The following is a 25,897-nucleotide window of genomic DNA, read 5'->3' as shown; positions in this document are numbered from 1 at the left end:
CAAGCTGGTCTCGAACTTTTGACCTCAAGTGATCTGCCACCTCAGCCTCCCAAAATGCCAGGATTATAGGCATGAGCCACTGCACCCAGCCTAAGTGTCAGCTTTTATTCTAAAGCAAGAAAAACCCAGCAAAGGGTTTATCCAAGGAACTAGCACCACTTGATTTATGTTTCTAAAAGATTCCCAGGTTGCTGAGTGGGCAAAGTCTTCCAGGAAAGGGTGAAAGGAGGAGGACATTACAGAAATCCAGGTGAAATGTGGCATAGCTGGCAGGGTGACAGCCATGGAGTTACAGGGAAGTGGGCAAGCTTGGGAATTACATGAGAGATAAAGCCAGAATTTTGTTTTGTTGTTTTTGGGTTTTTTTGAGATGAAGTCTTGCTCTGTGGCCCAGGTTGGAGTGCAATGGCACGATCTCGGCTCACTGAAACCTCTGCCTCCCAGGTTCAGGCAATTCTCATGCCTCAGCCTCTCGAGCAGCTGAAATTACAGGCACATACCAAGAACCCTGGCTAATTTTTGTATTTTTTAGTAGAGACGGGGTTTCACCATGTTGCCCAGGTTGGTCTCAAACTGCTGGCCTCAGGTGATCCACTCTCCTCGTCCTCCCAATGTGCTGGGATTATAGGCGTGAGCCACCGCAGCCCTAAAGCTAGAATTTGACTGTGAACTGGAAGGTAAAGTATTGATCTGGGAGGCCATTGGCTGTGAGTTGCTCCTAGACTGTTCTTACCGAGGACAAATGCAACAATTCAGTCCTGCCCCACATCCCTCTCATTCTCCAGCAGGATGGCTTGGGCACTTGCTCATGGCCACAGCAGAGGAGCAAACCCCACTACAAAACAACAAGCTTTTTCTCAAGCCTCTGCTTGAGTCACAGCTGCCAACATCCCATTGGCCGAAGCAAATAAAACAGATACCAGAACCAAACGGTAAGGAAATAGACTCCACCTCTTGATGAGAGGAGCTGCAGAGCCTGCTGACTAAGGGCAAGGACACAGGAAGGGCTAAGGAATGGGAGACAGTGCTTTTCAAAGAACTAGAAGCTCTCTACTAACAGCCAGGGTCAGGAGACCATAGAGGCTAGCACAGTTGTGGAATGTTGAAAATGATAAGTGCCTATGACGATCAGCGACATCAGTCAGTTTAGGATTTATCAATAAAGTGATAAGTGCCAGACCATGAAATGCCCTAGGGCCCCAGGATATGCCAAAATTAGGGATTCTCTGCTCTTTGGACAGTTTTGTGTTATCACAACAAAATAAACTGCAGGTCAGCCTGAGAGCGACTGGCAAGTGCTTTCATTGTCCCTTTAGCTGCCCTCAAATGCAATGGTAAGTGCTTCCCAGTACTTAGTTACTTAAGGCAACCTGGGTGGGGTTATTCTGGACCCCAAGCTGGTATGCTGCCCTGGGAAGACCAAAGGAATTTCCCTAGAGAAGCAAAATTCCTGCTACTGTCTCCACACAAACCATTTCTACAGTTGGGTGGGGGAGGGGGGCGATGTGGTGGTGCTGGTGGTGCTGGTGATGATGTGTTTCCACTCTATTTGGTTTTTTGGGTTGGTTTGTTTGTTTCTCATGAGCTGTAGGGCCCTTGATGACATCAGTCATCATTTTTAACTTTATTTGGGACATGAAAGGATAAACCTCTCCCTAATTTCTAGAAATATAAATAGCAAGGAAACAGAATATTAAACAAGCAACGGTTTTTAACAGAAGGTCTGCAGATGTTGCATGGTTCTCTGCATCACTGCAGATCTGTGGCTTGTCTCTGGGAAGGGGCAAAAAGCGTTGGGGCACCTCACTCAAGAGCAGCAAACAAAAGCCGATGCCTGGCAGCCCCATCTGCTTCCCCCAAGAAGGAAACATTATAAAATAGTAATGTCACGGCCCAAGGTAATGCAGTTTCCCATGGGTCTCTGAGTTAACCAACATGCCCTTTTACACATAAACTTGGAATTGTGATGGAGGCGGGGTAGACAGCTGGACACACTGCCGATGTTGGCACGTGGTGCAAATGAAAAGGTACCATCTGTGCTACTGCTGAAAGATGATGATGCATAGATGTGACTTTTTAAATGTTCCATCTGGATATAATTAAATTGCCTCCTTAAAATAAAAAAAAATCCATATTTGATATATATCCTTTATCTTAGTGATCTCCATATAGTCTTCATTATTTTTATGGAATTCACTTCATGAGAATCTGACATGAAATATTAAAACCTAAAAACAAAGGTCTTTGGGGAGTTGACTGTGGTGTTATCGTTTCTCTGGCTGACTTGTTCTTGCCTTTCCTATGATTTCAAAAACAATTTCAAAATACAGAATTTCATACTATCCTCCTGAAAAAAACACCCTGACTGGAAAACTGGATAGACAGGTAGAAAGAGAAAGTTTGTCATCTATGCACAGGAGGAAGATAGGATGTGAATTTGTCAGAATATCCAGTTGCCTACGTTTCTAAACCAAGAAAAGCTGCAATTAATTTTCTTCCCTAAAAACCATGTTGGTTCCAAAGAACATTCTGAGAATAATAATAAGGGTAATTATAATCACAACTTGAATTCAGAGTGACTTGCTTCTGAAGCATTAAAAGCATAAGAGGGAACAAAATACACAGAGAGGACTCTAACAGGCCTCTCTCCAGGTACAATTATAGATTTCAAAGCTGTTGTTACCTTACCATGGCAACCTTCATACTTAATTTCACAAATGTTGAACTTTTGTCATCCAATTTCTTTGGGGGAGTCCTTCAACTCCTGCTTTCACTGAATTCATGTCATGTCATTGCCTTCAATACTTAACATTCCTCCAAGTACACACTATGAGCTCACATCCCAGACCAAAAACAGCAGCAAAGATGAGGAAGAATTCGGCTGTGCTCTCAGCAAAAGCACTTAGATGTGTTCTTTCTGGCTGATGAGAACCAACAACAGAACGTAACTCCAAAGGGTAAGTATCAAGTTCAAAAGCAAAACTTTGACCTTCAATATTAATAAATAATCATTAAGTATCTACTGTGTGCTGAAAGCTACAGGAAATACAAAGGTGAAAATAAGCCATATTATTCCATCTCACGACATTTACAATTTAGAAGGAGAATTAGATCCAAACCACTATAAAGCAGTTCCCAATGTGTGATATCCCCAAACTAGCAGCATCACCTGGGATTCTAGGAGAAATGCAGATTCTCAGGCTCCACCCCCTAGGCCTTCTAAATCAGTGCCTCTGAGAGTGGTGCACAGCAATCTGTGTTTTCAGAATTCATCCAGGTGGCTCTGATGTGCTCCAAATTTTGAGAATCACTGCTGTGAAGCAATAGAGCACAAATGCCATAAGACAGACACAAACTGCTTAAAGTAAAGGGAAAATAACATCCATTTTGGAAAGAGCACTTCCTGGAACAACAACATTTCCATGCAGCTTTGTGAGTTCGCTAAGAAATTGAAATAGAAGAAGTGGATGGAGTAAGAGAACATTCTGGATGAGTGAAAAATGAGCTAAGCAACAGACTTAAGAAAGTAGAAGGCAAATGGAAGGGTCTAGACTGACTAGCATGTAAGGAGTCAGAGATCAAGGTCAGAAGATAGGTTGGGGGTCTCAAGAGCCAGTCTGAGGAGGGTGTTATCTAGCTCAGTGGACAATCATATGTTATTCAGGTCTTCAATTAGAGGAGTAACAAGATTAGAAGATTCACCTCATAGAATAACCTGGAAGAGAGGACGAAACATAAGGGTGGAGGAACAATTGAGTTGACAGTTGCAATAGTTTGGGTAGGTAATAATGAAAGTCTCTGCTGGGCACAGTGGCTCAGTCCTGCAATCTCAGCACTTTGGGAGGCTGAGGTGGGCAGATCACGAGGTCAGGAGTTCGAGAGCAGCCTGGCCAAAATGGTGAAACCCTGTCTCTACTAAAAATACAAAAATTAGCCCAGTGTGGTGGCACATGCCTGTAGTCCCAGCTACTCAAGAGGCTGAGGCAGGAGAATCACTTGAACCTGGGAGGTGGAGGTTGTAGTGAGCTGAGAATGCACCACTGCACTCAAGCCTGGCCAACAGACTGAGACTATCTCAAAAAAAAAAAAGTTCCTACTAGGGAGTTTGCAGGGTAAATATAAAAATAAGGAAAGTAATTGGAGAGACTTCGAAGGACTACATTAATAGGGTTTAGTAGCTGATTCAACATTAAAAGGGAAAGAATCGGGAAAATCAACACCTTCAGTAGTAACAAGAGATTTAGTCATGTCATAAACCAAAGAATAATAAGATTCGGAGAATTGGTTTTGGGAGATTTGTTTGGACATAGTTGACGGTCTGTGATATGGTGCATACCACAGCTAGAATATAGGCATAGAGTTTATAATAATGATATCTGTAAAATTTGGTCACATAGGCTATGCCTGGTTCTGAGCTAGATATATGACCTGTATTATATCTTGTAAACCTTATACTGACTTTATGAGCAAAGCATTATGATCCTCTTTTTTTTTTTTTTTTCTTTAAGAGACAGGGCCTTGCTCTGTCTCCCAGGCTGGAGTGCAGTGGCACAATCATAACTCATTGTAACCTCAAACTCCTGGGGTCAAGCAATCCACCCACCTCAGCCTCCTGAGTAGCTAGGACTACAGGCCTGTGCTACCCTGCCCAGCTAATCTTTTTATTTTTTGTAGAGATTAGGTCTTGCTATGTTGCCCACACTGGTCTCTAATTGCTGACCTCAAGCAATCTTTGCAACTCAACCTCTCAAAATGCTAGGATTACAGGCATGAGCCATAATATCCAGGATGATACCTATTTATATTAGTTAAATTTGATTATGTTGCATGAAATAAGTTCAAAAGAAGAATGGCTTAAACACACAGGGCCAATTCTACTACATAAAAGATATTGAGAGATCAGCAAGTTTCTTCTAATGCCCTGCTTTAGCATCCTCCACTGGTGAATTTCATCCTCTAGGGTACTTCATGATTCAAGATTGCTGCTACAGTGCCAGCCATCAGGGAGATGACAGCTGTGAATATGGGAATGAGGAGTTGCTGAGAATAGGAATGTAAAAGAATAAGAGGTTGTAATAAAGAACCTTGGAGAAGGAGCACAAGAAAGGGCCTGGAAATTTCACAGAAAAGAGACAGAGAGGAAACTTCTGGCACCATGTCCACAAAAGGCTAGGAAATGCAAAGCTTCAGGATGGAAAAAAAAGATTGGTAAGTGGTGCCTAATGGTAAAGTCCATGGCAACTGAAAAATGCATATTGGATTGAAGAACGTGAAGTCCTTGGTGACCTTTAAAATAAGAGCATTATTCACGTTTTTCATGGCAATGGAAAAATTAGGGAAATGTTAGGTGGTGAAGCAGTGAAGCACTGATTCCTCTTCCATGAAGTTTGGTGATACAGAGAAAGAAATAAATGGTGGTAGGGCTTGAGTTTAGTGGCATTGAGGTAATGTTTTCATGGATTAGAAAACCTGAACACAATTTCCCTTTATGATGTCAAGTCTCTCCTGAGACTAGATTTAAATCACATGAGTGTGTGGGCTGGAACAGCCAAGTGCTTCTTCTATGATCAGCATCTCCAATACAGTATCTCCCAGGGAAAGTGAAGGAAGTGTTGGCTAATATTATATCATAATAAAGGGCTGACGTTACACTTTTTGAAGGCTGGTAAGCTTAATTCATTCATTTTTGTTTTTCCCTCCCAAAAGTGGATGAAAACCCATCCAACTCTGGCTTGGGATCTTGAAGAAAAATTACATTGCAAAAGCGAGGATGTTTCATGGCCTTCTGCACTCCCCCAAGGGCAGCAAAGGCTCTCTGGGTGCTTTACAAAGCTACAGAATCTGAAATGTAAGGGCTGTGGATCCGTTTCAGCAAAAATAAATATCAGATTACAATACATTGTTTTTGCAGCTGACTGAGGCTTTGGTATAGTGAATATTTCATTCTGCAGTTGCAAATTAAGAGAGAAGTTGCTGGCAGGGCAAAGTGTGGTGTTTGCATCATTTCTTTATAAAGCCATTTTCTCCCCTCAAGTGGTGCATTCCCAGAGGATTTTTTTCTCCCCTCAAAAAATGCCTGGTGCTTTTGCAGTGCTCAGCATGCATGACTTGCTTTGAAGGCTGTTAAAAATAAAGACAGATAGTTGGACCAGTTCTCTTGGTACCTTTCATTCTTTTCTCCATAAATGTTTGCCCACTCCCTTCCACCTCCTGCCTTAGGTCCCTCCCTGGAAACCCTTGTACTATAAAATTATGAAAGAATGGCAGATACTGAAACCATAGCATGCTTTTGCATTTCTAATTTTCTAACCTGAAGCCAGCGAGCCATAACACCCTCGAAGCTTAAAGCTGCCAGAGGCAAATCCAGCTCTTCTGACTTTAAAATAGCAACACATCTTTCACCATTTTAGCTATTTTGAGGTAGATTTTCATACACATGCATGGTTGTTGAAATCAAATGCATTTTAATCTTTTTTTTTTCTTTCTGGAGAGATAGAAGACTTGGGGACACTTGTTTTCTACCTCTTAGAGAATAAATTTGAATACCTAAGTATAAAGCTACCTAACAGTAAGTTTTCTACATATATTGATTAAAATCAGTCCACAAATAGACCCACACAAATACAGTCAACTTATCTTTGACAAAGATTCAAAGACAATCCAATGGAGAGAAGATCCGTTGAATCTAGATAAGGACACTATATCTAGATAAGGACACTATATCTTTCACAAAATTTAACTCAAAATGAATCATAGACCTAAATGTAAAGTGTGAAACCATAAAAATTCTACAAGAAAACCTAGGAGAAAATCTATATGACAGGGATTAGAAGATGAGTTTTTAGATATAATGCCAAAAGCACAATCTATGAGAGAAAAAAATGTTGTGTCAGATTTTGTTAAAATTAAAAACTTATCTGAAAAAGACTCTTAAAAAACTGAAAGAATGAAAATAATTGCAAACACTTATCTGACAAAGGATTTCTATCCAAAATATAACAAAGAATCCCGAAAACTCAATAATAAGAAAAAAATTGAAAATTATAAAGATTGGAGAAGCCATTTGGATTGTGAGAGGTTTTCTCACTCTCAGAAGATTCTTCAAGCAATCAGTATGTCAACCGGCACAGATGTTTTTCTTTCTTCATATAATGAATATCAGGAATCCAAACCTATTTGAAAAGCTGAAGAGACACCATTAATCCCCACTGGAATGGCAGGTTTTACAGTAATTTTTGCATATGGATTAACAAATTAAAGATCAGGGGAAATATTAAAATGTCCCTTCACCTGATCCACATGTGTATGGCAGCCCAAGGCTTTGTTGTGGGAGCTATTCTCTGTATCGGGAATTCTGGGCAAAACCTAAGCCTTAGAAGAAGAAGAGATGCTGTCTTGGTCTTGTTAGAGGAGGTTGAATTAGTTACGCATTTCACTATTGAGGTTACATGTTTATATTGAAAATAAATTGAATGTATTCAGACAATAACATGGTATTTTGCATATTGGCTGCCTTTCTTGCAGGCTCGATTTGCTTGGTGACCAAATTACCCATGGCTTGTTCACTAACTAGGTCACTCAGGAGAGTCAAGTTAACACAAAAAAAACATGTCACCTACGTGGACTTGATAAACATGTCTACCTTTTAAAAACGTTAAGACGAAATCAGTTATAAAAAAGACAGTAGACCAACCTTGAAGTACCCCCAGTTTGCTGCAGAATATTGAATGCTTTGGTGTGATGTAGGAGTCCTATTTATTCTACTTAATTTAACTCTTTTTTGCCTGCCTTGTGAACTGGTTGGCTCTTTTAGAGCTCTTTCAAAAAGTTGCATGGAATATAACTTGTAAAGCCTCCCACAACTGAAATCGTATGCGTGTGTGTGTTTAGACCAAATCTAGGCTGGGTGCAGTGGGTCACACCTGTAGTCCCAGCACTTTGGGAGGCTGGGCATAGTGGTGCACACCTGAAATCCCAGCTACTTGGGATGCTGAGGCATGAGAATCTCTTGAAGCAGGGAGGAGGGAGTTGCAGTGAGCTGAGATCATGCCACTGAACTCCAACCTGGGTGACAGAGCAAGACTTTGCCTCAAAAGAAAAAAAAAATCTAGAAAGCTGACAACAGAGCTACATAGTAATGGTATTTATTTCAGAATAAGAATTCTTTTTTTTTTTTGAGATGGAGTTTCACTCATTGCCCCGGCTGGAGTACAATGGCGTGATCTCAGCTCACTGCAATCTCCGCCTCCCGGGTTCAAGTGGTTCTCCTGCCTCAGCCATCCAAGTAGCTGGGATTACAGGCATGCACCACCATACCTGGCTAATTTTGTATTTTTAGTAGAGTAATTTTGTATTTTAGTAATTTTGTATTTTCATCATGTTGGTCAGGCTGATCTTGAACTCCTGACTTCAGGGGATCCACCCGCCTTAGCCTCCTAAAGGGCTGGGATTACAGGCATGAGCCACAGCACCCGGCCTCAGAAATCACAGTTCTAAACATAAGAATAGCTTAATTATGGATTCCAGTTTAGCTCTTTTATAACTGCAGAATTGTATTTTTGCTGCTATTGTACTAGAATAATTTTTAAATGTCATCTTGAAAGGGAAATACGTACTTTAAGCACGAATGCAAAGATAAATGAAGAACACTTTAAATGTGTGCATTATGTTTATTTTCTCCATAAAAATCATAAACATCAAACTAAACAAATTACCTATAATGAAAATGATTAATGATTTATGAGCAAGCTGGTTTGGCCAGACATATGCAAACTTTGATATACTACAGAATACTTTATTACACTTGTAAAATTCTCTTGTCTAACCTGAACTTAATTCCATGGTGATAACATGGTAAGTGTATTGTTATTAAAATAAGTGACCATACCAAAATAAAAATTATATACATACAGTCACATTAGATAAGAGCAGCAGATAGAATGTGATCCTGATTTTGTAAATAATAATCATCATAATAAACACATAAGCAGAATATGCATGTAGAGAAAAAAATCATCATTAAAAAATAGGAAAAAAATTTACAACTGCCAAGTCCTTTATTCTCCCTGTTTTCAAAACTGTAAACATTTCCCTTCCTAGCTCTTATTTTTGTAAACTGAGCAAAAGGAATTATATTATGTGAAAAGCGATTGTAGGGGAGAGAGAGTGACAGCAGATAAAGAAGAAAGATTTCCAGACTGGAGGAGGTTGCACAGGGAGCTGCAGTACGCAGACCCTATGCCTTGTGGCACCCTTAGGTGGTGGCAAGAACTCAGAGGAAGCTCAAACTAAGCACTGAGCCTTCTGTCAGAAGCAAAGCTCTGTAGGCTCTTCTGGGCCCTAAAGCAGTAGTCCCTGCCATCCTGAACCACTGGACACCTAGAGATGAAGGCTGCCATGCTTGGTTGAAGCTGAAAGGCCTTTCCCCATTTTTCTAGCAGTGCTTAGAAAAGGGACCCCCAGAGAGCTCTTTTATCTCTTTCCACCATTTGAAGATACAGAGAGGAGGCTGTCTATGAACAAGTTGTGGACCTTCACCAGACATGGAATCTGCTGGAGCCTTGATGTTGGATTCCCCAGCCTCCAGGATGGTGAGAAATGAATGTTTGTTGTTTAAGACACCCAGGCTCTGTTTTTTTGTTATTGCAGTCAGAATGGACTAAAACTTACCCACTTGATACATATGAATAAGAAAACAGCTGTAAGGATATATGCCAGAATGGTTACAGGTGGCTAAGTCTGAGTAACGGGATTACAGGTGATTTTCTTTTTCTTTATCAGTGCTCTTTATTTCCATTCACTGAGTACGTCAACCTCTGTAAAAACGGGGACTGAGTGGGTGGTTGGTGCAGTGCCTAGGCTCTGGGCTTTAGAGATTTAGGTCCGAAAGACCGCCTCTTTTACTTATCAGCTGTATGAATTCAAGAAAGTTATTTACGTTGCTGAGCCTTATGTCCTCATCCATAAATGCCAATAATGGCAATCTTATAGAATTATCACAGAGATTATAATTATTCTACACAAAGAATACAGAATAGTTTCCCACATAAATGCACACATAAATACTTAAGATGATTATATACCTTAAAGGGGTAAAGTTTATGGTATGTAAATTCTGAATCAACAAAATTGTTTAAAAACATGAAAAAATACTTGTGATGCTTTTGCATGAATATTTAGATGAACTATGGAAAGAGCTAGTCTGGCTACTCAGATGAATATAAAGTTAACATATGTCCATAATTTATATCTTTTATTTAAAGTAAAAGTGAAAGCATTGCTTTCTTCCGGCTTGTTCTTTAATGCCAACTCTGAAGCTACAAGAAGTTCTGCATTATAACAACTTTTTCCTAACAATGACTGAAAGAGATCCATAGTTATTTAATAAGTTATCAATTAGAGATCATGACTGTGCCCTTAGCAGATTGTTTAGAAAATCATTTAATCCCTCGACAGCTGACATTCTTCCTCTAATAATATGAAAAGGGCATTCCTTGTTATGTACTGAATTGTGTCCCCCCCCCAAAAAAATTTGTATGTTGAAGTTTTAACCCCTAACACCTCAGGATGTCACTGTACTTGAAGACAGGCTTTTTAAGGAGGTAGTTAAGTTTACTTCTTTAATTATTTATTTATTGTTTTGAGACAGAGTCTCACCCTGTCACCCAGGCTGGAGTGGCGCTCTCTCTTAGCTTATTGCCATCTTTGCCTCCTGGGTTCAAGCAATTCTCAGGTCTCAGCATCCTGAAATAGCTGTGATGACAGGGGGCGACACCAAGCTCAGCCAGTTTTTGTCATTTTAGTAGACACGGGGTTTTGCCATGTTGTTCAGCCTGGTCTCAAACTCCTGGTCTCAAGCAATCCACCCACCTGGGCTTCCCAAAGTGCTGGGATTACAGACATGAGCCACCGCGCCTGGCCAAGAAGTAGTTAAATTTAAAACAGGTCACAAATGATTAGGGTGGGCCCTAATCCAGTATGACCAGTGTTCTTATAAGAAGAGGAGATTAGGACACAGACATACACAGAGAGGAGAAGCCATCCTCAATCCAAGGAGAGAGACCTCAGAAGAAACCAACCTGCCAACACCTTGATCTATGCATCCAAGGCTCCAGAATTGTGAGAAAATTAATTTCTGTGGTAAGCCACAGAGACAATGGTACTCTGTTATTGCAGCCACAGCAAACAAATACAGCCATTTGTCTACCTGAGTTTTGGAAATATTGGGAGGAACCCAGTTGACATTTAGATGAAGTATAAAAATACTTTTTTACACAAGTTTAATAAAATTGCTATCATTTATGATGTACTTATTCAAAATTATAGTGTGGTAGCTATTTATATTCCAAGGTATATAAGCAAACATATTTAATTTTTATGTTAAAAATAAAGTGTGGCATAAAGGAAAATATCAAATTACAAGTGTTTGTGATCACCCTCTCCATTTCTTCCTGAGGATAAAAGAAATAGATAGTATTTGCTTGGTTTGTTTATCAGGGTATTGTTGTGGAAGGAGAGAAGACTTGAAGAAGTTGAGAAGGTACAATTAATCTTCATGAGAACAAAAAGAGAAAAGATAGGAGAAATAGAAGAGCTAGCACAACTGGAAACTTTGGAGAGTACATGAGAGAGAAAAGATTCGTTAAGAGCTATAAGGAGTGGAATATTTTGGGGGATGGTATATAAAAAGGGTTATTAGGAAGGCATGCCACGTAGAATTCATTGTGGTGTCTCCTCATCCTTCCATGAAAAATTATCACAACATTCCCACATTATTCTCCAAGGTTTTAGATTCATATTGCTTTTTCTGACATTCCAAAATGTTGAAAAGTAAAATGAAAACCGGGAGCTTAAGACAGTTCGGTCCATTTAGTATTTTTCTCTTAAAATTTTCCACAATGTAGAATACAAAGTAAAATGCTATAAGGACAATGATTAAGCAAAGAATATTTTGAAGTTTACTTTTTCTTCCATTTGATTTCTCTAGCTTTCAAGTGTCTGCTACTTAGTCCATCTGTTCCATTATGTTGTTTTTGGCAAACAGATGCAGGAGAAGAACACTATTGCCTTTTCAGTTTTACATAACCCTAGAGATACAAGCATAATTTTAGTTGGGATTTCTTTTGTAGAGAAAAACTGCAAAGGATTAAAATACACCAAAATTTACTGTATGTTTTAAATGAAAATATAGGTACTGTCTAATATACCCTTCCAGATTACTTGATGCTATGGAGTCTCTATACCTTTTATTTTATTTGAGTTCTTTACAATTCTGCAACAAAAAAAAAAAAAAAAAAAAAAAGAATGCAAATGATTCAGAATTATGCAATCATTACTAATTTCATCACTCCAAAAGAAACCTCATCTCCATTAACAGTCACCCTCCTTTCTGCCTTTCTCAACCACTGATCTACTTTCTGCCTCTATGGATTTGCCTATTCTGGACACAACGCATATAAATGGAATTATGCAACATATGGCCTTTTGTGTCTAGCTCTTCTGAGGCAGCATGATGTTTTCCAGGCTCATCTATACTATAGCATGAATGAGCACTCATCCATTTTTATGGCTTGGGGCTGAGTGGTGTTCTATTGTGTGGATATACCACCTTTTGTTTGTCCATTTATGAGTTGAACATTTGTGTTTCTTCCACATTTCAGCTATTACAAATAACACTGCTATGAAAAAAAAAAAGAAATGCAAATAATATCCACATTCAATTTTTCCAAGGCACCCATGGCTTCTTTATCACATTCAGATAGTTTTTACTTGTTTTCAACTCTTGCTTAGATTATTTAAGAGTCTCGAGTTGATTTTTAAAGCCACAAGAAACACTTCTTCCTTTTCCTACTTGTTCATGAAATTGAGGGACCAGAGCACTGGGATCTAGTTGAACCTCTACAAATACGGAAATGAATTTGGTGGAGGTTCAGTTGATTCCTTCTACCCAAACAAGCCATTTTGGAACCAATTATGGAAATTCAAATTCATTCTGACATTTGTAATAGCCTATGTGTTCTCTTCGAATTGTTCTTTGAACTGGTTAACATCTTACTGGTTTCCTCATTAATGAGTTAAATTAAATCTTTGACATGTGTCCATTTCCTGTTTGTAGAAGAATCATGAGTTTGTCTTTTCTAAAAACTTTATCGTTAGTACTTTCATAAACTGACTGTCTTTATGCTTTTAGGAGCCCAGCTGAATATTAGCCTTACCTGAGTTTCAACTGGACACAAAAAGTGAATTACTCTTTTGGAGTAAGGAATAGCCGGGGGCAGCTGTGGAACAGCAGGGCTGAACTGACCTCTCTATACCTCAGTCAAGAGTCTCAACTATGTACCTCTGCAACTAACCCAGGGAACCTAGTTGTAATCTGCATGACATTTTTATCTCTGACATTCAGTTTGACTTTCAAGTATCACACAGTAGAAAAAAGAAACTCATGAATCCAAAATGAAACTGAATAATATTTTTCCACTTGGCACTACACCATCTAGTCTAATGTGAAAAAAAAAAATCCATTTCAGTTTGCTACTGCCTGCTGATTAGCATGAGCTCAGCTGTCCTTCAAAAGTTCAGCTTCTCCTAAAAGCAGACATAGTCACTGCTGTGAACCAAAGGGGGAGAGAAAAATCACAATTCTTAAATTTTCCTGAGGGTTATTTTTTGGGAAAAATACATTTAATGCATGGATTTTGCTTACTCTGAAAAGTCCCTTCACTTCTGTTTTAAAGGTAATATCAAAGAAGTGTGATTACAACATCCATGAGTAAAACACCTGCCATCTTGAGATAGATGTCGCCAGAAAACAGAAAATGATGCAAGAGGTTTGCTGTATCAGAATTAGAAACACATGCCACATGCTTTCTGCCACTGCCAAACTTGAAGCCACATCCTGGCATTTAGGTTAAATGCTCTTTCCAAGGCATTCATGGCTTCTTTATCACATTCAGATAGTTTTTACTTGTTTTCATCTCTTGGTTAGATTTACGAGTCTTGAATTGGTTTTGAAAATCAAAAGAAATACTTTTCCTTTCTTTACCTGTTCATAAAATTAAAGGACAAGAGCACTGGGATCAAATCTAGGTAAATACCTTAACACACAATACACAAAGTATAATTTTCAAAATGTTTAAAATTACACAATTCTCAATAAAATTTATAATGAATAGAAATCAAAGTGTTATTAAACTCAAGAATGAGTTAATGGTTTTCTTGAACCAACAAAGTTGGTTCAAACCAACTTGTAGGTTCAAACTTGCAGGATACAAGGACTGAAAATTATATAGGCAATGAAAGAAAATAATTATGCAATAAATCACAAAGTTAGATGCAAAACTGGTATTGTTCTACCAGCAATATAACGATATCCTTTGAGGTTTTCTTTTCTAGCCAAGAAAATGTGTGTGTATTACTATCAGGCAAAAATAATCCCCACTGATTCTGTATTAGCATAATGTTGGTCAAAAATTATTTATACCTTATCAGTCTCCAGTAAAGAAATACTATAGAGTTGTAAATTGTCTGAGCCCTACTCAACAGTAAATGGTAAATCAAACAAACTTATATATTGTGTCATCCTAGGACAGGAGTCATCCAATTACAGCCTTGCTGAGACTCTGGGCCAGAGCTAGCTCACCACCTGTTTTATAAATAAAGTTTTATTGGAACCCAGCCTCATACATTTATTTATATGTTATAAATAGCTGCTTTTGCTGCAGAGTGGAATAGTTATGACAGAGACTGGATGGCCCACACAGTCTAAAATAATATCTGGACTCTTTATAGAAAACAAAAAACAAAACTCTTGATGTGTTAGGACATCCTTGTTTTGCTATAAAGAAATATGTGAAACTGGGTCATTTACAAAGAAAAGAGGTTTAACTGGCTCACAGTTCTGCAGGCTGTACAAGCCTTTTGTTGGCTTCTGGGGACGGCTTCAGGAGCTTTTACTCATGGTAGAAGGCAAAGTGGTAGCAGGCACATCACATGGCAAGAGCAGGAGCAAGGGGTAGGCAGGAGGTGCCACATACTTTTAAACAACTAGATCTCAAAAGAAGGCACTCACTATTGTGAAGATAGCATCAAGCTGTAAAGGATCTTCCCCCATAACCTGAACACCTTCCCCCAGGCCTCACTTCCAACACTCGGGATTACACATCGATGTAAGATTTGGAGAGGACATCCAATCTATATCACATTCCAAATTTTGATCTGGGAACAGGACATTTTGAAAGCTTCCATTTTTGTTGTGTGTGTGTGTGTGTGTTTTTCACCTTGCCTATAAGTTTTGGGTAATATTTTTTCTTAACAACAATATTAGTTAAAAAAAAAAAGCATGAGATTAAAATTTTAAAAAAATGTCTTCAGGGAAAAGGCACATCTGAAGCAATTTAAATACCATGAATATATGACTGAAAATGTGTGCATTGCTGCCACATGATACAAGGAAATTAGCTTAACAGCACTAGAGATCCTCAAACTCTCCTTCATTATCAATTGAAAGAGAAACACTAAATTCTTCATTTGTAAGTTAATGTTTAGAAATGGTATTAGAGTAAGAGTTTTAAAATACCAGTCTAATTTTGTCCATATTACCTCTTCAGAGGTTATATATCTCCTACAGTGACTAGACATGACCAATATGAATTATAGACATTTGGGGGATTGCGTAGACTCCTTAGCCCCCATCTGCAAAGCAGGGGTAGGCAAAATGTTATATTAATCCCAATTCACAGGAGCAAATTTATTATTATTATTATTATTATTATTATTATTGCATTGAGAGGGGGGTCCTGCTGTGTTGCCCAGGCTGACCTTAAACACCTGTGCTTAAGGCTGTCCTGCCTCAGCCTTCTAAGGAACTGGGACTATAATGATGGAGCAGCAGTCTATCTGAAGCCACCACTGCAAAGATGCCCACTCAGTGGGCGAGGTGCAGCCAGGGCTGCATGCTTCACAGAGCCAGCAGAAGTCAGAAACAGGCGGGAGCCCCACCCCGTTCCAAGTTGATGGGGTGGGTATCCCACACCCTTGGGCGTAGCTGCAGCTGTCTAACTATGGCTACAGACCTGGGGGTCCCTGTGCTCTGGGAGCCCTGGGAAGACCCCCTGCCTCTGCAGGCTTCAAAGTGCCTGCTTCTGTTGCCTGGCCTCCCACTTCTGGCTCCTAGCACTTGCTCTGATTTGAGCAAAGCTGTGGCTGAGACTGGGCACTATTTCAACTTGACCAGGTGTGTGTGCTTAGGGCAGCACTGACATGCCAGTTCCCTGGTGCTTCAGTCCCCTCCAGACTTTCAGTGCCAATGAGCATGGGAGGAGTGAGGGGGTGCTGAGGGCAGTTTGGTGTGAGCCTGCAGGCACCCCTCTGCATGAACAGCCTGGGTGCTGTGAGTGCCATGGATGGTAGGTTGATGGTGGTAGGAGGTGGACAGCCACCTGGGTGGAAAGGGGCAGGACCCTGGTAAAGCCCCACCCTCAAGCCAGGGATAGCCTGAAGCCTAGGAGCCAGGCTGCCAGTTCTCAGACCAGAGTGAGAACTTACGGTACTTTTTCCAGGTCTGCCCATGGCCACCCATGGACCGATCAGCATGCTCTTCCTCCCCATTGAAGCCCATAGAAACCCCAAACTCAGCCAGGCTTGGGTAGATATCCAGACGATCTGCCTGCAGAAAGGAGCTACCCACTTCTGGTCTCCTGAGCACTGTACCGTCTCTTAATAAAGTACCACATGCTCGCTCTCCAGTTGTCCTCATATCTCATTCTTCCTGAATATGGGACAAGAACTTGAGATGCACTGAATGGTGGGGCTGGAAGAGCTGTAACACAAACGGAACTCAAACATGCCCCCACTGCATGCCATACCATGGCAAGGAGAAATAAAGGAGAGAAGAGCTGTGGCCCTTCTGGAAGCCCAGATAAGAGTTCCAGAGCTAGGGGTATGACATTTGATTTGGGGCTTTTCCATTTCTGGTGTCTCCAAGCTTCTGGGCACCAACATGTTCCCAAGTGCCTGCAGTGGAAGCCATGTGTGGTATGCCTAGTCCAGCCGCAGCAGGGGGCCAGCACCCATGCTGATGCCTGGAGCTGCTTGCCTCGCTGCAGCCAGTGTGCCTGGCAGTGGCTAGACCCCAGGCTCACTCATTCATGCATCCCCTCACTGCTCCACGCCTGGCTCACCTTTGGCAGATGTGGGATCCAGGCTGGTAGCAAAAGCTGAGTGTAGCCTACCAGGCAAAGTGGGTGAAATGAGTCCAGTGGGCCCAAGCAAAACTCGGGCAAAGGTGCCATTGGCCACAGAGGTTTCTGGCTGGTGAAGTGACACGCCAAGGATCCCGACATACAAGCACTTACCACCACACCTGGAAGAAAGATGCAAATTCTGACAAAGTTTTATTTAGGTTATACACAGGGCTGAGATTCAGCAAGTATTCACATCTTGTTAAAATATGTAATACTTAAGCACCAGATGGTAACTAGCCATGGCTCTGAGCCACTCATATAATCCTCAGGTTATCCCAGTCATCCCAGCCTCTCCCTCCAGTACCCCCAGGATCAGTCACCTACTACACTTGATCTTAGCCAAAAGGCCGAGAAGTGATGCATCAATCACCTACTAAAGGGTTAATCCTGACATAGAGTGGAAAGTCAATATCTAGTCAAGGGTTCACACGTGATTTGTTGGTGCCCACATCATGTTTATACTAAATACTTCTACATTTTTATCCCTGACTTTACATTCCCTATATTGCCAAATTGTTCACAGTTCCTTTCCAGTTAAGTTTCTCCTGGCACCCACCAGCCACATCACAAAATCAATGCAAATCTCTTTAAAAACAGCAGCAGCAAAATATAAGGAAAGCCAGGAAAAACAAGCATAGAATGGGAACCAATGTTAATTCTACAACTAATGCTACCGAAATGAGAAAGATTATGCAAACTATTCTAACAAAAGTGTTAGGTATCTTTTTAAAAAAATCATAAACATTGAAGAAGAGTATGGTCTAAGACAGAAGAAAAAACTAAGGCATTTATACACCAACTGGCAGAGGGGCTCACTGGAAGGAAAACCCATAGGAAAAGACTAATGAAAGAACAAAGAAAATAGAAGAACAAGACAAGAAAGGTTTGGAAAGAAACTTCTGATTTTAGACTTCTGCTTAACCTAACCTGGATGCCCAGGATAACCTGTCCATTCTGACTTTAGCTCTCCACAGTTGTTGAATGCTGCATTTGCACACAATGAAGTTCAGATGCTGTTGGTGCCCCACCTTGTATCCCCTGACTCCTCTTCAATGAACATCAAACTTGCAACAGCCAGCCCTCACATTTCTTTCCCTAAGGGCTTTCGCTGTCCCCTAGAGTCCCCTCTGCCATTTGGTGTAAAAATATGTCAGCTTCTTTGACCCTCAGGTCGAATATTCTATACTAGCTTTCAGATTATCCCCAGCAGAATTGAGCGCCAGCCATCCCTAACAATAGCTGGCTTGATAAGGTACATATCACTGGCTCCTTTCCTTTTCCCTGTCTCATGTAACACTCAATTCCAGTTTCCTTTATCTTCTAAATGATCCCCAAGCTCTCACCTCCTAAATTACATTCAAATCTTTGTGTCAGAATCTGTTCTCTGGCAGAATCCAAAATACAACACAGTAGGTGGTCAAGAAACAGTCATTCACTCATTCAAGACTTACAAGTATTTCTACTTTTTGGGACTTACGGAGGTTTTCTTTGTACTTTATTTTATGTGTGTTGATGGGCACTTGGAAAGAATGCATATGCTCATATATGTATATCCATATGGGAGTATGTATGTATATATGTGTATATATATAAAATCCATTTTACTTTATTTAGACATTTCATATTATTTCTTATTTTTCATCCACTCAAACTATAATAGAAAATAGAATAATAAAATATTATAGAAGAGTTGATTTGAAGTCCTCTATTACTAGAGTGCTTCTGTGAATTTCATTTTTGTCTTCTGTCTTATGATTATAGTTTCTGTCTTATGATTTTTTGTTGCCCTGTTATTTGATGCATAGATATTTAAAACTGATATATTTTTATATGCTTTACGCATTTCAAAATTATGAAGTACCCACAACTTTTAGGACTGAATTACATCTTTTCAGATATTATGACCATGATTCCTGGGTTTTCAAAAATTTGCCTTTCCTAATACAGTTTTGCTCATCCTTCAATTTTTGACCATCCTAAATCACTTTTCTAACATGTCCCTTATATATGGCAAAGGGTTTACAATCGCTTAAATTTCAACCTAATTTAAACTTATCCTCCTTTAAAATATAAGTTAAATCCATTTATATTTATTAAGCTGACATATGTCTGGTTTCTGTTCTGTCATATTGTTTTACATTGTCTGTTTTTATATATTAAAGTCTTTAATATCTTAAAGACTTTATGCAGTCTGTTTTCTTTGGTTTGCTTTCTGTGTATTGTTCTAAGATTTGGGGAGGTTTGTAGTTCTGTTATGATGGTTATTTTTATTAACGCATATTGTCAGCACATAATAGTTCCCTGTTATAAGAAATACAGTGCTTTCTCCTTCTTCCCCATTCCCTTTCTCTCCGTCCTACCACCCAATTTAAATTAATAACATTATCTTTCTTATTGTTACCTTTGTACTATTAAAAATGAGTATATGCCTATCACTTTATTAGTCAGCTTTTAATATCATTTAAATCAGCAGACTTATTTTAATTCCTACCTTCTTCACTGCGATTTGTAGTATTGTAACATTTTATATTGTCCATAGTCACTTCAAAATGACTCCATCACCGTTAGCCAGTGTATTCTTACAGTGCTTTCTGAAATCTGTTTTTTTCTAAGTTCTTTCACCAATCTCTTGACTTTATCCCTCCCTTTCTCTTTTTTTTCTCAGCTGCTCTTCCTCTCTGTTGCTTTTATATTTTGCAGTCTGTGAATCATATCTGTCTCCTACTTTTTACTAAAGATGGAATCTATGGAGTGTATGTTTTCATTCTCCTTGAAGATTCTGTATAGTTTTTGAGAGGAGAAAAAGAAAGACTTGCTTACACAAAAAAATCATACTGGAAGTTTTTGGGTCTGTGTTTTGTTGTTGCTGTTGTTGTTATGTTTGTTTTGTTTTGTGATCATTAGCCTTTCTCATGCCCATTAAAGGATCAAGCCTGCAAAACTACAAAAGCAGTGACTCTGATCACAGGAATTATACGTATTTTAACAAAACAATAAAGAAATCATTTGAGTGGTAACGTTTCAGCACTTCCCAAGGTACGGAAGTGCTGTGATTTGAATGTTTATCCCCTCCAAAAGTAATGTTGAAATTTAATTGTAATGGTGTTAAGGTTGGGACCTTTAAAAAGTGCTTAGGCTACGAGGCTCTGTTTCATAGGTGGGATTATTGTTGATATGAAAGGGTGAGTTTGGCCCTCTCGATCTCTCTTTGCCCTTCTACCATATGATGGCTTTTGCCATGTTTTGACGCTGAAAGAAGGCCCTCACCAGATGCTGGAATCTTCACGTTGGGCTTCTCAGCCTCTAGAAGTGTGAGCCAATAAATTTATGTTTATTATAAATTATCCAATCTGCGGTAATCTGTTAAAGCAGCACGAAACAGACTAAAACAAGAAGTAAACGGCTCTCTACTCTAGCAGTGCAATTATCCAGGCCAACTTCTAACCATTCCTCATCTGGTAATAGCTGTTTTTCTTTCATTTCAGTTTTACAAGTCTCGTTTTACAGAATTATAAATCATTAGCAATAAGAGCAATGCTGAAGTGCATATTCTCAAAGAAATGTAAGCCGTTGATAATTTTTTCTTGGAAGGTAAATGTTTTGTGCTTATTCCTAATTACTCAAGTGATTTAAAAATTTGGACATAATCATAACTGTCAAGGTAAAGATGATAGTGAATATATCCACTTGGAGTACTTCAGGAAAGTTAAATAATATTGGAGAATATTGTTTACATATAAAATTAGAGAACTGAGCAGAAAGAAAACCTATCAATTATGTTACTTTTACTCATTGTTTAATTCCTGACCCTTCTTGAAATATCTGCTCGATTCCTGTGAAATGGTCATAGCTCTCTGATAGCAGTTGACTAGTGATAAAATTCAAGTCACCATCTATTACAGGCCAGAGCATTGGACTTTCAGCACAGTCTTAGTGATCAAATTTGCCAAATGCTATAGAATATTCCAAAAACAAAAGCTTTCATTCCTTGGTATAGATAGCGTCCATCCATAAGATAAAGAAAATTAGACCTACTTCATACAGTTGGTGTGAAGATCAAATAAGAAAATGTAGATAAAGTACATGAGACATGAAGTAATCAGTTAGTATCAGTGGCCCTCCTGTGTGCTTCTCAGCTCTTCCTCTCCCCCTCCATTTCTTACTTGTATAGCCTGGATTTCCCGGGGCAATAGTCATTTTGGACTTCCCAAAACTAGGAAACTTTTTACTGAAAGCAGATAATTCTTTGTTTAGTGGAGTATGATGTAGTCCTCTAGTGATCAGAAATGGAGTATCCCATGTTTGCTCTTAAATACTATTTGGCTTATTAATGACTTGCCCCTACTATGGCATTTCTCACATAGGGTGGTGTTTTTTTTTTGCATATATTTCTTTCATCTTGGTTTTAAAATATGGAGAGGCAGACTCTACATTTTCTTCTTCAAATCTATGATACTGATTGTATTAGTGATCTATTGTTGCATAACAAATTACCTTGAAATTTATCAGCTTAAAACCACACACATTTATTTTCTCAGAGTTTCACTGAAGCAGCTTAGCTGCATAGTTTTGGCTCAGGGTCTCTCATGAGATTGCAGTCAAGCCGTTTGCTGGAGCAGCTGTCATCATTTTTAATATTCTTGGTGGTGTCATATAATGTTCAACAGAGTCTCTCTCTCTCTCTCTCTCTCTCTCCCTGTCTCTCTCCCTCCCTCCCTCTCCCTCTCTCTCTCCCTCCCTCTCCCTCTCTCTCTCCCTCTCTTTCCCCCTCACATTTAGATTCTATATGAGACAGAAATTCCAGAGTTAATTTACTTTTGAAAAACCCCTCAAATTACCCCTAAAACATAGTCTGTATCCCTTTCAAGATATTGAACACAGTGAAAGTTCTGGTTAAAAGCTAGGGACAGTAGTTGGCTTGGAATCAGAGGACATGTTGTATAAAAAAATTACATAATTTTAAATACAAGAATTATATTTAACTCAACTACACAGACACACACACACACACACACACACACACACGAGGCCTTCGGAGACTGAGGAGGCTGAGACAGCAAAGCTTCCTATCGCACACTCACTGCAGGACTCACTCCCAATTAGTGGATTAGCAGTTGCAATTTAAAATTTAAAAGGTTGTTTATTTATTTATTTTTACCAAGTTGAACCTGCACACATGAAATACATTTATGATTCAACCCTGACATATTAATATTAAAATATAAAGAAGTTTTCGGATTCACCCATAAACACCAAACTACTAGTTCTCTAAGATTTGATCTTATACTTTGCCTGTTCAGCATTTCTGAGCTTTGCTCTGCTTGCTGATTGATGCTAATCAAGCAGGCCTCAGAATAGTTCTAGTATTAGAGCCACTAGAAGCCAAAGTGCTTTCTGCAGAGTATAATATTGTTATGTTGTATTCTAATCATACAGATAATCCTTTAACACAAAGTTATTCTTTTGTTATTTTAAGTTTATATTGGTTGGGTCATTATATTTAGTTAAATTTACACAGCATTGGCCAGGCGCAGTGGCTCACGCCTGTAACCCCAGCACTTTGGGAGGCCGAGGTGGGAGGATCCCCCTGAGGTTGGGAGTTTGAGACCAGCCTGACCAACATGGAGAAACCCCGTCTCTTTTAAAAATACAAAATTAGCCAGGCATGGTGGTGCATGCCTGTAATCCCAGCTACTCGGCAGGCTGAGGTAGGAGAGTCACTTGAATCCAGGAGGCAGAGGTTGTGGTGAGCCAAGATCACACCATTGCACTCCAGCCTGGGCAACAAGAGCTAAACTCCATCTCAAATAAATAAATAAATAAATACACAGCATGAAAGGCAATAGTGTCATTATCAGAAGTGTACAAATCCAAACACACACACACACACACACACACACACACACACACACACACACACTTTATTCATAGGTGTCTGAATCAAACCTATCCCTTAATGTTGGTTTGTTGTATGATCATTTGTCTAGTTACCAGCTAGTCCTCTCTGGCAGATAATCAATGGCACTTGTGAAAAGTTTAAGATGCATATTTTTTTAAAGTAGTGTAGAAAAACAAGTTTACAGCTACTCAGGAGGCTGAGGCAGGAGAATTGCCTAAGCCCAGGAGGCAGAGGTTGCGGTGGGCCAAGATCGCGCCGTTGCACTCCAGCCCAGGTAACAAGAATGAAACTCCATCTCAAAAAAAAAAAAAAAAAAAAAAGAAAAACAGGTTTAAGAAAAATTTCCTGGAGTTATTTTTTCCCCAAACTGGAATACTGTTACATTTTAGCAGAACCCCTTGTGCTTGCTTATAGAAGATAAAGCTTCCATTGCAACCAAGGAGACCATTCCAATCTATCCCACGGGCTGCATCGAAATCTGAAGGTCAAAAAACTCTGACTTCCTTCTGTTGTCCTTGTTAAAAAATAATATACCCTATCTGGAAATGTGGAGCTTGAATCCTTTGTGATGAGTAAGTGCTTCTCTCATTGTTATGTAATCTTTATTTTCTGAATTCTTTACCACTAGTTGTATAAAGTTGGTTCTAATATAGGTACAGACATAAACACACCTTGGTTAAAAGTAAAGGAGTTTTGAATAAGCTGGCTTCTCTGACCAGAATATTGCTTGGATATAAGCACTGTAAGTGCACAGGCCTCTGTATATTTTGCTCACTGCTGTTTCCCTAGGGAAGTCCCTGGCACATAGTAAATGGTTAATAAAAATCTGTTGAATGTTTTTATGGTTGAAACCATTGTTTATGTTCCATTAGCTTTTGCCATATGTTTTATTTTCTTTTTATATCTCTGTATTAGTTTCCTAGGGCTGCCATAACAAATTACCACAACCTTGGTGCCTTTAAACAATAGAAATTTATTCTTTCATGGTTCTCGAGTTTGTAAGTCTGAAATCAAGGCGTCAGCAAGGCCACACTCCCTCCAAGCCTGTAGGGGAGAATTCATCCTTGTCTCTTCTAATTTCTTTCTTTTTTTCTGGTGAAAAGATACATATATTTAGAATTAGCCAGCCAAATTTAGTTTAGATAATCCCAATTTTGTTGGCAACATCCAAAGCATCCTAATCTGGAGCCAGTTGAACATATGCCTTCTTCTCTTTATCGGGCCTAAGCAGGGTGTTGACCTTGGCCATATCAATGTCACAGAGTTTCTTCCACAGCCTGTTTGACCTGGTGCTTGTTGGCTTTCACATCCACAATGAATACAAGTGTGCTGTTGTCTTCTGTCTTCTTCATGGCAGACTCAGTGGTCAGCAGGAACTTGCTGATGACGTAGTGGTCAAGATTGTTTCTCCTGGTGGTGTTCTTTTGAGGATATTTGGGCTGCCTCCGAAGTTGCAGTATCTTGTGGGGTGGGTGTTGTGCAGATCTTCTTTTGTGTGTGTGTAGCTGTGGACAACTTTCAGCACTACCTTCTTGACCTTTGAAGTCTTTGCATTGGCTTTGGCTTCAGGAGGGGCAAGAGCTTCCTTCTTCATCTTTGGCACCATCTTGTGAAAAGTTCTCTTCTAGTTTCTAATGTCTCCAGGCATCTCTTGGCTTGTAGCCATACAACTCCAGTCTCTGCCTCCATCTTCACATGGTCCCCCCCATGTCTGTTTCTTCTCTTCTTTTTATAAGCACATTTGTCATTGGATTTGGGGCCCACCTGGTTAATCCAGGGTGGTTTAATCTTGAGATTCTTCGTTTAATTACACCGACAAAGACTCTTTCCAAATAAGGTCACATTCACATTCATGAGTATCTGAAGTTGAAACTTGGACATGTTGTTTCTGGCCAAAATACAACCCACTACAATGTCTAACCACCAATTTTAAGATTCTACTCATTCAACACACATTTGTTAAATGTCTATTATGTGCCAGGCACCAAATGGGGAGGATGCAAATAACAGCATGATGTGGACACTGGCCTTCCTTAGCCAGATGAAAACTTATCATTGGTTTTTATTCCAAATCCTTCAGTAATAAAATACATTTTAAACTCACATAAAAGGATATCTTTTTTTTTTTAATTTTCCAAACTTTTATGCTCTGCTTCCTTTCTTTTTTTCTTTTTTGAGATGGAGTCTCACTCTGTTGCCCAGGCTGGAGTGCAGTGGCATGATCTCAGCTCACTGCAACCTCTGCCTCCCACATTCAAGCAATTCTCCATGCCTTAGCCTCCCAAGTAGCTGGGATTACAGGTGCCTGCCACTGCACCCAGCTAATTTATGTATTTTTAGCAGAGATGGGGTTTTGCCATGTTAACCAGGGTGGTCTCAAACTCCTGACCTCAGGTGATCTGCCCGCCTCAGCCTCCCAAAGTGTTGGGAATTACAGGCATGAGCCACTACAACTGGCCTCTGCTTCCCTTTTAAACAAAAGGATATCTTATCATCTACTCTAAATCTCTTCAGATTAATTTTTCCATAAATTCTAATGAACACTTTCCATTGTTGTCAATGTTTCAATTGTCCTGTTACTCACTTTTCAGATGTTATTAGCTCAAGGTCATTTCTTTCAAAAAACTTTATGATGTGAAACCATTTTAATTTGTTTCAATATATTTTCTTTCACTACAAATCAAAGTACAGGAGCAGTAAACTTAGCAAGAACCCATTTATCCCTATACCATTTTGTCATTAAGGTAACATCAACATC

The 25,897-nt window shown here is 39.4% G+C and overlaps 1 pseudogene; it reads left to right on the top strand.

Moving 5' to 3' along the window:
• Positions 1–7,099: 7,099 nt before the first annotated feature.
• LOC116562656 lies at positions 7,100–7,376 on the top strand (annotated as a pseudogene).
• The last annotated feature ends 18,521 nt before the right edge of the window (positions 7,377–25,897 follow it).

Source organism: Sapajus apella, unplaced genomic scaffold (assembly GCF_009761245.1).
Source record: "Sapajus apella isolate SASKATOON/1434 unplaced genomic scaffold, GSC_monkey_1.0 scaffold33, whole genome shotgun sequence".
NCBI lineage: Eukaryota > Metazoa > Chordata > Mammalia > Primates > Cebidae > Sapajus > Sapajus apella.
This window is presented reverse-complemented; position numbering and strand designations above follow the sequence as displayed.